Raw genomic sequence first — 13,888 nt, forward strand, 5'->3', positions numbered from 1 at the left:
TTCATTCTTCTGTGGGGCCAGTTCATTTGAAAGTGTGCTGATCCTACAGAAAAGGCCCAGGTCTAGGGCAGCCTCCTGGGGACGCCTCCATTCTGCAGCTACAGAAGGGATCTGCACTGAGCTCCGAAATCGCCTGCCTCCTTAAATCATCCATGCTGCAAGGCAGCGCACACAACACATATTAGCGGGTCATGGCACTCATCTTAGGGGCCTGAATGTGATAGAACTGCAAACTCAACCTACAAGGAACCCCCCTTGGTGGCTGTTCATTCCTAGCTTAGTGCTCTTTCTCCTTCACAGCCTCCCCACATAGCTTTTTTTTTTTTCTTCTTTTTAGGAATTAAGATGTTCAACCTGAAGAGGGAGGTTAGCCTAATGGGAGGGGGATGTGGTGTTCAGAGGCAGATAGCCTGTAGCTGGAAACCTTGAACATGACCTCATCATCTCTTGCATCTGTACAACAGGAGGTTGATGTTTACCTGGACACTTATTGTCAGCAGTGCCTTTTAGAGGTTATCTATTTTAGAAAATCCCTGGGAAATGTCAACCTACTAATAGATTTGCCTTTCAAGATGGCTCTTTTCCTTGGGAAAAAAATAATTTCTCTAGTATTTAACTCAGTTCTGTATCCAAATGATATTGAAGTAGGTTATAGAACTACATAGAGAATTTTTTAAATGTTCTTAATGAGGACATTGGGATAAAGGAAATATTAGGATGGGAAAACAGCCCCAGCTACTGGTTCATGCTTACTCAGAGTGGTTAGATATACAGAGCTAAGAGAATGGCTGCTACCCTTCTGGTTTTGTGTACTCACTGCTAATTCAGTTTTGAATACATGAGTGAACAGAGAAAGGGGAGTAGTTAAACAAATCCTAGAGATACCACTGATAACAGTGAATAGGAGGATGACAGGATTTTTTTTTACTTGTAGTGGGGCCAGACAGAAATGTCTGTCAGATGCTACCATGGTAAGAACCACAACTGGAGCAAAGTATCTCTTAAGAACCCAACAGGAAGTAATGTAACCATCATTTTTACTTGTGACATTTTTGGAGATATTAAAAAGATCTAGAGAAAAGCAATTTTTAGAGAGTTGTGATACTCATATCTAGAAAGTCAGCTGTGATCAAGTCACTGAGCATTTTTTACCTTCTTCATCCTTTTCTTCAAATGGGACGCTTGGACACTGTTACGGCACCTCTGTAAGGTATGGGGAATAAATGGAGTTTTCTCAGTAAAGTACAATGCATGCACCAGTTGCTCAAAGAACAACAGATAGTTTCTTAACACTTCTTGGCCCTTTCATTAAAAATGAAGCACTATGGTAACTGTATACACAAGACCTGCACAAGATCATGCCAGATAAAATTCCAGCATGGATGGAGGAGGACTCATGGGGTCCCACCCTAGATGAGACAACATTGTCAAATGGCTGCTTATGGGGAGAGAGGGAGTCAGTTTATTTCTGGGATGCAGTCCCTGAGAGGCTCCTTATGTTCTATTAGATAATCCTCTAACCATGGACAAGCAAGAGCACTAAGCAGGTGACAGGTCTTTGGTTAAAATAACATAGTTTGATAATGTTATTTGTTGACAAAATGTTTCCTCTGGCTTTTCACAAAGTATTTATTCATATAATAAACATTTGCACAGTTCCTGAAACTTAAAAAACTGTGCATGAAGTTGAGAGTGAAAAGCAGTAGGAGGGGGAGGAAATGGGGATGGATTTGATCAATACACATTATACACACACATGAAATTCTCAAACAAGTAAAACAAAACAGCAACAGCAAACCCAAATGACTAAAGTGAGCAAAAAATCATCCCTGATCTCAGAACTTGAGGCAGATAAGGCTTAAACACTTGGCCATGCCTTAAGCTAACAAAGAGCTCTGACATGGGCCGTAGTATCCTGACACAGAGAACCCTGAAAGTGGACCTCAAGATGACCACTGTTGACATATGACCCACAGCCAACCAGAAAACACCAGGGCAGCTGGAAGCAGAGCCCACCAAAAAGTACACACATAAATAATTCAGTCCTTTGTTTAATAAACGAGATTGCTTACAGCCTCCCAGAGCCCGTGTCATTTGGTTCTGTTCATCCCTTGCCCCTCGGGATCAGAGACAGTGGGACCCCAGCTGCGGAGCAAGCAACAAGAGCTATTTTTTGTCAACCTGACACAAGCTAAAGTCGTATTGGAAGAGGCACCCTTGATTGAGCAAATTCCCTTACCAGATTGGCTTGAGGGGAAGCATATTGTGTGTTTTCTCGATTGGTGATTGATATGGGAGGGTTCAGATCCAGCTCACTGTGGCTGGTGCCACCCCTGGGCTGGTGGTTGTTGGTGCCTTAAAAAGTTAGACTGAGAAATCCATGAGGAGCAAGCCAGTAAGCAGCACTTCTTTATTCCCTCTGCACCTGTTTCTGCCTCCAGGTTCTTGCCCTAGATTCCTCAGCGATGGATGTATAAGTTATAAAGTGAAGTGAACCCTTTCCTGCCCGAGTTACTTTTGGTTATTCTGTTTTATCACAGCAATATAAACCCTAACTGAGACACACACCAAAAAAATCATGAAAGTCAAAATGCTGCAAGTTTGGGAAACATCAAAAGCAAACCTTGTGGCATTTTATTCCCAGTGTGAGCTATTCCTCTGAACCCCATTCATGCCCCTGCCTTTCCCCATCTGCCCCTGGCATCCCCCTGTCATTCCTCTTCTGCCCCATGCATTCCCTGTCCTTCCTCATCTGCTCCATGCATGCCTTCACTTCCCCATCTGTCCAATGCATACCCCTCCTTCCCCATCTGCATAACAGATATAATAATAGCAACCGTATTCTAGGCTTGTCACAAGAGTGAATCAGATCACTACTCTTCGGAGTTTGGATGCTGCTGCACATAAGGACAGCCTCCTCCACAGGAGAGCACTCACAGCTTTAGGGAGTGCAAAATTAAGCATATTTCTGACAAGCAAGCCATGACAGAATTGTGATGGCATTGTACCAGATGATAACATACGATTGAAAATAATAGGATGTCAAAAATGCATGTCATCAGCAAAATGTATGAAGAAATTATACAGTCTTGACGCATCATGTTATTGTGCAAATTGCAATGATATTTCTTGATTTTAGTTGGGTTTGTGTGTGAGAGGGAAATCTTAGCATTTTATATCACAGTATGTTGCAGGGTGCAGGGTGACTTCTTATTTTGACTTGAGAAGCTAAGTAGGTCACTGGAATTTTGTCCCTAAGTGTGGAAGAACCATTCCAGCTCAATGATGAGGTCCCTCGGACTGTCCCTATCCTCGGCACAGACAGAACACTTCTCACAGTCAGCATTTTTCGTGAGTGAAAACTGCTGAACACACTCTTTGGCATCGTCAGCAAGTCTTTATTGAATACTAGTTATGGACCAGACTCTGACACAAGCCTGAAAGTTGCAGACATAAATAAAGTTACTGTTTGTCTTTGGGGGCCATGGCTTCCAAGCTGTGTGGTTTGGAGGCAGATCCTTTGAGCCCACCCTATCACCATAACTCCCCGTTTTGTTTGGGAATCAAGGGTATCCAAGTGGCTACAGGTGGTTCATCCATTTTGGTTTTGCAGTCACATCCCAATAGAATGTAAATTGCAGGAGAGAAGGTATTTTGTGTACTTCCGTTGCTACTCTCCTTAGAAGTATCCCTCCATATTTGTCATGTGAACTGGTGTGCCACTTGTTGTGGAATGGAAAGCTATTGAAAGCAATGTCTGGCTTTAAAAGTTTCCAAGACCTCCTGGGAATTTGGATCCAGCACTGAGCAAAACCTGTTTCCTGTTTATCCAGTCGTCTGCCTCCTCCTTCCAGTCGCTGGCATCCTCATTTCTAAAAGTGCAAGTCTGGAGTTGGGCATGCACCTTAAAGCCCTTCTTTCTTGTTCCAAGCCAGCCAGCAGACCCTGCTGATTCTGTGCCTGTGTATACTTCTATCTCTCTGTGTGTTCTCAGCTCTGTGGTACAAACTGCTGTTGCTAGTCATCATATTGTACTGGCTGCCTTTGTGCTGCTGTGATCTAAATACCAGGTTAAAAACAAGACAAGAAGAGTTTATTTTTTCTCAAGGTTTCAGCAGGATTTTTGTCCACCACACAGTGGGAAAGACATGGCTACTTCATGGCTTCAGCAGCCTGTGATGGGAGCTCTTTACCATGGTGGAAGAGGAAGCAGAGGAAATAGGATAGGAGGCAAGGCAGGCACAACCGTCTACCCCCACCCCCACTCTCAGTGAGGCCTTCTCCAAGCTAGGCACGACCCCATGAAAACTTTGCAACCTTCAAATAATGCCACAAGCCGTTGACTTCGGGAACCTGTAGGAAAGTTTCAACTCAAACTATATTAATAAGGACCATGATAGCTTCTGGCTGTTCTTTCTTGTCTTTTTGTTTAGAATTTATCCTTTTATTGATACATAGACAGACAGGCAAAGACGTACATACACAAACACACACACACAGAGAGAGAGAGAGAGAGAGAGAGAGAGAGAGAGAGAGAGAGAGAGAGAGAGAGAGAATGCACACCTTATTATGCTCTCATAACTTCTCCTCCCACCGAACCTTTCTTAATTCCAGAATCCCCCCCCACTTTCTTGACTTTCCTTTTGCTGTAACCTGTGACCCCTTCCATGTATGAGTGTGGGTGGATGATTATCTGTTTGAGCTGGGACAATACATCAGTAGCTACACTGCTGGGGAGCATGATTCCCCTCTCATGATTCCCATTCCACAAGCCTCTATTTTAAAAGCGCAGGAAACTCTTGCCACCACTTGTTTGATTCTTCCTGTGGTGCTTTTCAATATAAGATACAAAGGGTTTTATCCAGAAATTAAAACTCTGTGATACAACCCTGTTACCTTCCACTCATCCAGGCTTTATTCCTGCCCAGAGTGTTCTAGTTTAGCATTCCCTGGCCTTGCCTCTAGTTCTTAACCAAGTCGCAAGGGCTGACGCTGCCAAGATTTTGTTCTACTTAAAATGTATTTCTCCACCTTTCCACCAAAGTATATTTGCTCCGTCATACAGATCCAGGGCCAGTCTTTGAGTTCCCTGCTTCCACCCACAGTAGACTCTATGATCTTGTTCTCCTGTAAGCAGGAAATGGTAAGAAGGATCTACTCCCCAAGGTCCTAAAGAAGACTGCGAGAGTTACTACGCACAAAGTGGTGGCTTCTAGTGATTCCTGTGTACTCAGAGTGCAGAACTGCCTCCAAGAATAGCATCATGGGTGAGAAGGTTAAAGATAAGAGTCTTCAGGTCCTGCCTAGACCTATTAAATCAGGCATTATGGGCACGATTCTCCAGGAGCTGTGTTTTACAAGCGCCCTGGCTGGTTGAGACTGCAGTTAAGGATTGAAGATTGCTGCACTGTGCACACTTCAGCTTTCCTTGTGGATTACTTCATCAGTGTTGGCCTCAGTATATCTATATCACTGTACACATGTCAGTGTCTCATGGTGTAGATGTTCACTGGGGTAACACTATTTTCTCCACAACTTAAAACTGGGACCTATCCATTTATTACAAAGGTGTCTGTAGACAACCACTTCCATAGGCAATGTGGAAGACTTCTTGCTCAACCACATTCCCATCAACACTTGATAATGACAGACTTATCTGTGAACCTGATAAATATAACATACTGCACTTTGTATGTTGTGGTGGTATTGTGTTCCCCAAAATATTGTGTACTCTAATAAATTTATCTGGGGTCAGAGAACAGACAGCCACTAGATACAAAGGCTAGAAAATGGTGGCACTCACACCTTTAATCCTAGCATTCCAGAGATAGAAATCCCTCTGGATCTCTGTGAGTTCAAGGCCACATTGGAAATAGCCAAGCATGGTGACACACACCTTTAATCCCAGAAAGCCAGCCTTTAATCCCAGGGAGTGGTGGTAGAAAACAGAAAGATATATAAGGCGTGAGCACCAGAAACTAGAAGAATTTGGCTGGTTAAGCATGTGGCTGGTTAAGCTTCAGGCTTTCCAGCAGCAGTTCAGCTGAGAGCCATTGGGATGAGGACACAGAAGCTTCCAGTCTGAGGAAACAAGACCAGCTGAGGAATTGGCAAGGTGAGATAGCTGTGGCTTGTTCTGTCTCTCTGATCTAACAGCATTGACCCCAATAACTGGCCTCGGGTTTGATTTTATTAATAAGAACTCTTAAGATTCCTGCTACAGTATGTATTTCTTGGATTACAACAGTAAGCATCTTTTGAAATGTTCATTGACCATTGCCATATCCTCATCTGAGAACTTCATTTTCATAGCTGCTATATGTATGTTTTTCTCTGGAATATTTTTCTCATACCTACAGACACATCAGATTCATATTCAGAAACTTATGTGCTATGATGTTTAAAGGAGTATCAAATTGTTTAGATACTGAATACCATAAGCACAGCTTAAATGTTCATCATTGTCAAAAAATAATGCTTGATATTCTAGATTTATAAATCAGTCACATTTATTAGGATTCATATCATAGGCTAATATAGTAAATGTTTATTTTCATCTGTGGTTACAGCCACAACTTATCTTTTAATATATTAATATTGCAAACTGTGATAATAACTTAAATAATATTGAATTAGCCTTAAATTTCAGAAATATCTAATTTGGTCATAATATAGTTTTACAAAATTCCATATGCACTTTGTTAATATTTAGTTAGAATTGTGTAAAACCATTGGATGCTGGCAGTTTCTGTGATAAAATTGTTATTATTTATTTTTTACAAATAATCATGCTTATAAAGAATGAAATGAGTGAGGTTTTCATAGGGTGTGTGTGTGTATACACATATATTTTGACATATTTGGATATGTCTTCCATGTAAATATTTGTGCATATATTCACATGTATATATTAATATATATGCATGTACCTATACCCATTGATAAAATATTTGCCTATTTTATCCAAATTTTAAAATTGCATTAGGATATTTTTCCTAATATTCTTTAGCATTTATATATTCTGTTTATAATTTTAGTCATTTCTACACGGCTAGATTATTTTGCAATTCTAATTTTTCATTACAAATATTTTAAATTGCTCTGTCTCACTCTGGCTAATCTTATAAGAAACTTATCTTAATTGCTGCCAGGGATTTTTCAGAGCACCAGAATTAGTTTTGGTGGGTTTCTAGGTTTTATGTTGTACTGTTCTTATTAAACAGTTTTTGTTTCCTTCAATCAACTTTTTAGTTACATCATCACTTTTAATTTTGAAAGTGTATTTCATTAATTATACACATATATACATATTAATAGAGCTTTCAAGGCTTTCTATTTCCTCCTGAGAGCTGATTTAGAAATATTATGCAAGAATATTTTGTCTATAAGTTCTAGGCCTTTTAATTTCGTCATCTTTTTTAACGTGAATACTGAAGTATATATATATGTGTGTGTGTGTGTGTGTGTGTGTGTGTGTGTGTGTGTGTGAGTGTGTGTGTAGGAACATGTCTGTGAATGTATGAGTATGTGTATATGTGAGTTTCTATATGTGTGTATGAGCGTGTGAATTGTGTGTGTGTTAATGTGTGTGTATGTGTGTGTGATTTTGAATGTATGAATGTATATGTGTGTATGTGAGTTTCTATATGTGTCTATGTGTGTATTAGTGTGTGAATTGTATGTGAGTGTGTATATGTTTGAGTGTGTGTAAATGTGTATATGTGTGTATGAATGTGTGTGTGTGTGTGTTTGTGTATGAGTGTGTATGCCTTGTCAATGACAGTGAGTGGCAATTGCTCTATGGTCAGAAGCAGACTTCCTGCATCTGAATTCTTGGGTCTGCTGTTCCTCTGTCACATTGCCTTGGACTGACTTCCTCAGTTCCTCAGCTTGGTCATCTGTGTCATTATCCACAAAGCAGAGTTGATATTCAGCCTCACTAAGTGGATATATCACTGTTCTAGCTTGATCTGTTGGTATAATAAACACCATGGCCAAGAATGGGACAAAAGTGTTGAGCTGAGAGATTTTCAAAATGAGAATTGTTGAAAGGTACTATAATTCATGTAACAGGGCAGGAGGTGGGGAACAGGCCCTGATCCGTACAGTTTTCCAATATCAAATGCAGTAGGTGGTGCTATGTTCCCTCTAAATCCTAGCCCCAGCAACAATGGTACTCCAAGGTGGTACCTTTGGGTAGCTGTTGTGATGATGGTTCTTCTCTTCAGAACAGGATTAGTAGTAAGTACTTCATTAAAAAAAAAAAAAAAAAAAAAAAAAAAAAAAAAAAAAAAAAAAAAAAAAAAAACCTACAGGGTTAAGTATTGTGACACATGCCTTTAATTCAGCACTTAGGCAGCAGAGGCAGGCAAATCTCTACGAATTCAAGGCCAGACTGGTCTACACAGAGAGTTCTAAGATGACATGGATTCTATAATGAGACCTTGTTTTTTAAAAAACAAAACAAAGCAAAAAACAGAGAAACAAACAAAAGCCAATAAGTGACCCCAGACTGTCAAATTGCTCTTTCACTGTATGAAGATTCAGGGAGAAGGTACTACCGCTGAACTAGATTTCAAATATGCTCAAATTCTGATATTAGACTTCTGATCCTCAAAGCTGTGAAAAATAAATGTGTTTAATTATAATAATTCAGTACATTGAGTGGATCAAGATAGAAAGTCTTTTAAATTAATGCCTGAGAACCCCACTCCTGATATTAATTCTCATCTGTTCCCTCCTGCTGCAGGTAAGGAAGATATAGTAATCTGCATATAATGAATATGATCTATCAGAAGTAGTAGGTACAATTTCAGTGACCAGGTTAAAAACACTGACTTTTGTCTCAGCACTCTTAGTTTCTTTTGATATTCCTTTTTTATTTTCTTATTATTTATTCATGAAGTGAGTTTTCTTGTTATTGAATGTTCTTTTCAAAAAAGGAGGTGGCAAATTTGAGGAAGGCATCTGGTCAAATGGGTGCTGTAGAGTTACCTAGCAAACATGTGAGTGGACTTAGAAGGGGATCCTTCTACACTTTCACAGTTAGGTGTGACCATACTCTTCTGTACTTCCTGTGTATAGCTTCTTTTTTCTACTTTTGTTTTGTTTTGTTTTAACATCATAAGTAAAGTTAAAAAAAATAAGTACTTACTGTCACACACATTAACATAGACTACAAAATAAAAGGGGGAAATATCATAGCTGGGCACAAGCATCTGAATAATGGAAACAGAAACACCTCAGTAACTGGTATTTTCAGGGCCACATGATATATTAGTCACCCAAACTGCTTAATACATATATGCTGGGCAATAAGAATTAACTAGATGTGTGTCCAAACAAAAATAACTGGGAGATTTCTTAAATTTGAAAAAAAAAATATCTTTTAAGATGAAATTCAGTTCGTTGTATCCTGGAAAAGCCAAAAGCAAGCCGTCTTCTGATGTGTCTTGTATCACTGCTCAGCAGCAAACACAAAGACAGAGAGAAAGTGACACGCACTTCCTGTCAGAATTCTTTCATTTTTGTCCTAAATTTAGGTCATAGATCCTTAAGTTCTCAGTCTGCCTGCTGCCTGAAAAAAGGCCACACCTTTACTCCTACCTCATAGACAGAAACCAGTCTCCAAAGCCATTTTCTAAGTAGGTTATTAATTTTCCTTGAATCCTTTGTTTACAGATTCTTAAGAGAGCCTGGAGCAGAAGACCTAGCAAAGTCCTAAAAAAATACCTGTGTGTGAGCTGATAAATTTGTATTTTTTGACGTCACTGAAGATAGTAAGTAGATAAAGAGTGTCGAGGAATTATCACAATGGAGGTCTTTTTAAGCCCTCCCCACCTTAGTTGTTTAACACACTATGAGGAAGCATAGAGCAATCAAATAATAGATTTTTTTTGAATTGCTGGATCTAAAGACATTGAATTTCCAAAGTCGACAACCATAGCATCACTACTGGATAAGCATCTCATACTTGCCAAGGCTGCTGTGTAAGAGCCTTACATTCCTTTCCTCTGCTCTTCTCAGGTAAAGTCCATGGCTAGTCAGTACCAGCTCTTGTCCATGTTTTGTCCATGTTGTTTATCCAGGGTACATTACAGCTCATGCTTCTTTGAGTTACTAAACCAGCTTGGCTCCATGTTTTATCTGGCATGCAACATCTTAGTAACATGAATTCACTTCTAACCACATGTAATTTGGCACCTGGATTAATAGAGATTGCCACATCTGTGAAAGCTTATATTATGTCAAGCAAGAGCTACTGTCTAAAATTCTAATTCAGGAAGGCCATCTATAAGCTGCCTTGACTAGCATCCCAAGACTCACCTGCCTAATGTAGTAGAGATAGCATCTTCCCAAGACCTCCAGAGGAGCACAATTTGACCCTCAGTGTCCCATAGTTAGGCTTTTAAGTCCCGCTCACTCTTTTTACAGTCCATGGAGGCATTTATGTGCTGAGAATAGTGAGACTTGAAAATGTTAAAGACACACTCTCCATTTTCCTCCTGGGCCATTAGCTCATATATCTGTTTTAGCTGCCCTATTTCTTAACCCAATTTATAACTACATGTTAGTGCCAAGTTGCCTTGAGTCTTCCTGACAGACTTCATTTAAAATAAATAGAACAGATGTTAAATAATATATATTACTCATCATCATTATACCTAATAGAGACTATTTACTAAATTTGTATTACTTAGTGTAATACTGCTGAGTTTTTCAAAGCATAATGTCTCATGATTGTCTCTCTTTTACTAAGGAGGAGACTGAGACCCAGAATGATTTTGAATGACAGTAGGGCATGTGGTTAATTTGATATAAAGCAAAGGCTCCAGTTGGAAGCCTTTAGTCCCGTGCTCCTGTGTCTCAGAGACAGCAAAAAGGAAGAAATGATACTTTCCTGAATGATTAATAACAAGTCAGACCTCAACTTACTTTTAATTAAGTTGTATTTTAGAGGGATTTTTTCTAGATTTTACTAAAAAATTTGTCTTGATAAACAATTTGCTTCTTTTTTTTTGGAATATCTCCTAAATGGTACCTGTTGGCTACAAAAATATACCATTCAGCCTCAGACCTAATACTTCTTTATGTTCAAGTGGCATGGCCATGTTCCCAAGATAGTCTTTGGTGAGTCAGATCCTGGCTGAGACAGTGGAAACTTAGAAGATCAAATCTACTATTAAAACAGTTACTACTGTTAATTGAGTCACTCACTGGCTCACTTAAGGCTACAAGGAAAAATGTTGTAAATGTGTTCTACAGATAAGCAGACCTTCTTAACTAGGCATCTGAGAGAAAGGAAAAGCCAAGTTCTTGCTTATTTTTCCCCTTGAATTTGGATGTTTTCATAACATCCTGCATATACCTACATCTTCATCATCTTCCAGGCTCTTGACTTTCATGGCTTCTGCCCACATCACTTGCACTATCTGAATTTCTCTAAGCTGTCAGTAGTGCCGAGCATGTGACCTTTTGCTCAAGGTCACATAAGCTGGTTTGGGGGGGGGGGTCAGATCCTGAGCTATTTATGTCATGCCTGGTGCCCTAATCATTTGCCATTATCATGGAAGCCAGATGAAAGTCAGGCTAATAGGTCAAGAGGATGTTCAACATTCTAAAGGACAAATAATCATTCTTTGTGTGTTGTAAAACATCTCGTCTTATCTCGCTACTACAATCTGTTTAGGGAAAGTCAGAGGTTGGAAGAGAGTCCAGATATTCTTTCTCCAAGGCCATTGCCTCTTTTCAAAGTAAAGCCTACCATGTTATGGCTGCACTGAGGAAAAGAAAATGAGGGATAAATGAGAAGACTCAATATTCATATAATATCCCGCTGAGACCCTTGAACTCTGTAGCTTAAAACAAAACTCACGCTAGCCCTGTGGAATCCCTCACATATTTCTTAATGTAAGCTAGAGTTGGGACTCCAAGATGTTAGGGGATTCAATGAAGGTCAAACAGAAAGTATCCAAGTCAGACTTGCACATAAATTTTGGCTTAAAAAAAATCGATATTTTTATCCTACAATTGCGTGCTTTTTCCAAAATGCAGCTTAAAATTGGCCTTTCATTCCTGTGTGCAATTGAGTAAAAAAGATCTACCATAACCAAAAATAAACAGTAAAAATAAACCCCGTGTGAGTTATTTGACTCACATTACAGCATGACTCACCCTACAATAAAAAGACAAAGCAGAAAGAAACTAGTCTGAACCTTTGATTTGCTCCTGAACTGAGGGCCTGGTGGAAGTCCCCTTTGGAGTCCAGACTTTTGCAAGTTGTCCCATCACACAGAGGACACCTGTCTCTGAAGTGTTTCATTCCGGTTTGTTCTTAAGCTCCTGTCCCATGCTTCAGTTATTTCAAGTTTGCTGATGGCTTTGGGACCAAAATAGGCTGTTCAAAAAGACACAGTGAGAACAGCAGCTAACTGGGACTAGAGCAGACACTGAGATCTGACATGCCATGGGGTCGGAATGTCACCTTCAGAACTCTTAAGCAGACTTTGAATTACAGGTGCTTTTCTTTTTCTGAGCCGTGTAAAAAGTCCCTTTATTAAGAATAAAACATACACTAAATTATAACCCGTTAATTTAATGTTGGAGAAATAGTTCTTCTGACATATAGAAAGTCAATGATCTGGCACAGATAATTCAGAATCTCTGTGACTTAATGCCTCACCTGTATGTTAGCATGATAGGAAGCCAAAAGCTGTTCTGGGCACAAGAAGTATCCCACACAGCACATGGTCCCTTGCATCTTATATTACCCTATGGATACATCCCAGTGGTACATTTAAATAATCCTTTTACTCTTAATTGGGTCATGATATTTGAAGCAAAGGAAAGTCAAAGCTCTACTCTGTCTTTGTTCCAGATGTGAGGTTCAGTAGATGTAATAATAATAGAGCTAATCACAGTCTTGCTAGTGATTATGATAATAGGTAATAAAAACGGTATAGAAAATAAACACTATTATCAATAACTTTGAGAAATAATCTTGAGGGTTAGGTATTTCGGGTATAAGAGATGGCACCTTTAAGTTCTTCTCATGGTATCTTGGCCAGGAGAAACTAACTCTAGCAAAAATACCTGTGAATAGGCCCTCTTCGGTTTCTTAAGAAGCCTGGTGTCACTTGCACTCATGAAGTAATAATGGCGGTAACCATGACAATAGCAACAACACTGAAACTAGCCGGTGTCAGTAGTATGCACAGGGCACTGAGCTTGCTGCCTTATATAACTTGTAATATTTCAAATTCACAGATTAGCATCACATGGTGTACTCTAGGGTCCTCTGGGGAGAGGCCACAGCTATAAAATATTCTCAGTATAGACAGCAATTAACTGCATCATGATCTCTTTGCTGGTGGCATGCTCTGAACATGAAATGTCTTCCTGAGGCTTATGGGTCTGAAGACATGGGCCCAACCTAGTTTGAAAGGTGATAGAATCCTGAGGAAGTGGACTGTCACTGGAGGAAGTTGTTCACTGGGAGCAAGACATAGAGGTTTTTAGCCCAGCCTCACTTCCTGTCCACTCTCTGATCGTGACTTCAGCTGAGACCCATCTTCTGTTCCTTCAGCTGCATCTTCCCCACCATGATGGACTGTGAAATGCAAACCAAAATATACCATTTTTCCCTTGGCTGGCATCTTGTCAAGTCTTTGGTTTCAACAGCAAGAAAAGTCACTAATAAATGGGGTCAGGTTTCTGTGTTTGAATGTTCCCTATGGTCACCAGTCATGGGTTCATAAAAGCATGCCTCCTTAAGCCCCAAGTGCACCTTCGTGTTATTGTTCAGGAGCAGGCTCACTTTCTTGTGAAGATCTGGGTCAATTATGGAAACAAGCCGGGTAGCCCTTTGCCTATTGCCCATGTGAGTGAA

Source organism: Peromyscus leucopus, chromosome 10 (genome assembly GCF_004664715.2).
Source record: "Peromyscus leucopus breed LL Stock chromosome 10, UCI_PerLeu_2.1, whole genome shotgun sequence".
NCBI classification, from domain to species: Eukaryota; Metazoa; Chordata; class Mammalia; order Rodentia; family Cricetidae; genus Peromyscus; species Peromyscus leucopus.